This window comes from Aplysia californica, unplaced genomic scaffold, assembly GCF_000002075.1.
Source record: "Aplysia californica isolate F4 #8 unplaced genomic scaffold, AplCal3.0 scaffold00052, whole genome shotgun sequence".
In the NCBI taxonomy this organism is placed as follows: Eukaryota; Metazoa; Mollusca; class Gastropoda; order Aplysiida; family Aplysiidae; genus Aplysia; species Aplysia californica.
In genome coordinates, this window is record NW_004797322.1 from 693,423 (window position 1) to 696,087 (window position 2,665).

Below are 2,665 nucleotides of genomic sequence, written 5' to 3' on the forward strand. Positions count from 1 at the left end.
AGGCCCCAATAATAATAATAATAATAATAATAATAATAATAATAATAATAATAATAATAATAATAGGCCCCAATAATAATAATAATAATAATAATAATAATAATAATAATAATAATAGGCCCCAATAATAATAATAATAATAATAATAATAGGCCCCAATAATAATAATAATAATAATAATAATAATAATAATAATAGGCCCCAATAATAATAATAATATTAGGCCGCCAATAATAAATAATAATAATAGTACCTAGTAATAATAATAATAATGATGATAATGATGATGGTGATGATTGCACTTATATTGCTTATATCCACAACCTACAGTATGCTCTGTGTCCTTTACAAAACTTAAAGCTCAGAAGTCATGGGGCTTTGGCTTCACCAACGAAGATGCAAATGATTTTTTGGGGAAAAAATTAACACCAACACTGCCCCCGTTCTATAGATATTAAAATTTAATACTTGGTAAAACAGAATATTTCTTGGAGAATCGCCATTAATATTATATGGACTTGCAATAATTAATATAGATATTCGTGTAGGCCTACTATCATCGTGATTTATCGTCTGTCGCTGGCGTCAAGTTCACCCTTGTGACATCACAAGGGTGGGAAGAGCTTTGCAACCTGTGGGCAGGAGATTTGAGTTATGCTGGTTGGTTCAATAATTTTTGTTTCAGAAAATGAAATGAAAATATGAGCGTTTATGTTCTGAAGTTGAGTTGAGTTTTAAAATATTGATATTTTCCTTGTGATGTCATTGTCAGGTTCGTCTGGGTGTTGTGTGCGCCTTTATTGTGAGTGTTTGTGTGTGTGTGTGTGTGTGTGTGTGTGTGTGTGTGTGTGTGTGTGTGTGTGTGTGTGTGTGTGTGTGTGCGTGTTTGCGTGTGTGTGAGAGAGAGAAAGGGAAAGGGACAGACAGACAGACAGACAGACAGACAGACAGACAGACAGACAGACAGACAGACAGACAGACAGACGTGCGTGCCGACGGGCAGACAGACAGACAGGCAGACGTGCGTGCCGACGGGCAGGCAAGCAGACAGGCAGATAGACAGACAGACAGACAGACCGACAAAGAAAAGAGTGTGTGTGTGTGTGTGTGGGGGGGGGGGGGTGTTATAAGGCTATGTATGAACGTGTGTTAGTGTGTATGTGTAGGTGCACGTGTGTCTGTGCGAGTGCCTGTGTGTGTGTGTGTGTGTGTGTGTGTGTGTGTGTGTGTGTGTGTGTGTGTGTGTGTGTGTGTGTGTGTGTGTGTGTGTGTGTGAGAGAGAGAGAGAGATAGAGAGAGGGGGAGAGATTTAGAGAGAGAGGGGGAGGGGGGGAGAGCATGTTGTTGTTGTTTTTTAATTTTTCTTTTGCTTGTTTTACTTGTTTATGTGTTTGTAGATACGTACCTGAATGACTTCGATGATCTCGATATTGCCGTTGCCTGCAGAGTAAGACACGTATGAAAATCAGTGAATACATTTTTCAAATGATCATTAGGTCATCAGTCAGCTAATCTAAGGAAAGATTCTTTAGGAATCTAAACGAACTGTCTATTATGCGCGTGATTAGTTGAAGTACTGGCTCACTCAAGATAGATATATAAGTAAAAACACAGTCTTCAAATTAAATGTTTTTATCTGTTGTAAAGTAACAGTACAGCAAAGAGATACATTAATTTTAAGAAAGATACTTAATTGGGATACATAAATTCTGACGTTTCTTCTTTTAATGTTAACCCCCTTACTACCAGGCCAGAAACGAGTGATAGAGCAGGTAGAGAAAATGTGCATTCTTGTGTTTCATAAAGTTCAGTTTATGGGCAGGAGAATTCATTCCACTTTTTTGTTTTTGTTTGTTTGTTTTTGTAAAGTGTTTTACGGCGCTCGCAACTGCATAAGGTCATGTGAGCGCGCGGGACACACCTAATATTTTCAGTTGGTAGGAAATTTTGAATTTTGCCCGGGTGGCGGCCGAAGCCTACTCTTATCGATTTTAGACCACCAAGGGATCTTTAACGTGCGCAACTTGCACACGGGCCCTCCGAGATTTTTCGCCCTTGTCCGAGAAAGCTAGGTGTAGATCTTTCCTACCAGAAGATCAGGGGTGTGGCAGAAAGACAGCAGTAAGGAGGAGCCAAGGAGGAGCATTTAGAAAGGCTGCGGAAAGTGTCAGGAGCCCAGAGGAAGGGGCAAAGGAGGTGAGGGGGTGGGGGCAGAAAGTGGAAATGAAAGCAGACAACAGAGCATTTTAGAGAAGAAAATGTTTTGGTCCCTACCCGGATTCGAACCCGGGACCTTTGAATGAGAGGCCAACACCTTAACCTCTAGGCCACGAGAGCCCCTACTTTTTTGTTTGATCCAGAAGTTTGGTAACGTTATTTACTTCTCCGAAACCAATCGCTCAAAATTAAATACTAACAGATTCCTGTGTTGTAATCGACTGTCGAGGAGCAAGGGGGAGAGGGAAGGAGGGGTGGGGTGGGTATGGTGAGGTAAAGGATGTTTACTTTGTTTTTAGAAACATTATACTCATAATCCAACCAAAGATCCCTATACAGCGTTCGGCCAGGCAGCAAATGCGTTCAGGTACGCATCTACAAACACACAAACAAGGAAAACAATCAAAACAACAATCAAACAACAACAACATGCTCCCCCTCTCTCTCT

General features: G+C 40.3%; 1 long non-coding RNA gene across 1 annotated transcript; it reads right to left on the minus strand.

Moving 5' to 3' along the window:
* Positions 1–440: 440 nt before the first annotated feature.
* On the minus strand, positions 441–1,441 carry LOC118477261. Its single transcript, XR_004858251.1, has 2 exons — positions 1,406–1,441; positions 441–632 (listed from the first exon to the last, which is right to left on the minus strand). It is a non-coding gene; the product is annotated as an uncharacterized LOC118477261 (long non-coding RNA).
* Between the last annotated feature and the right edge of the window lie 1,224 nt (positions 1,442–2,665).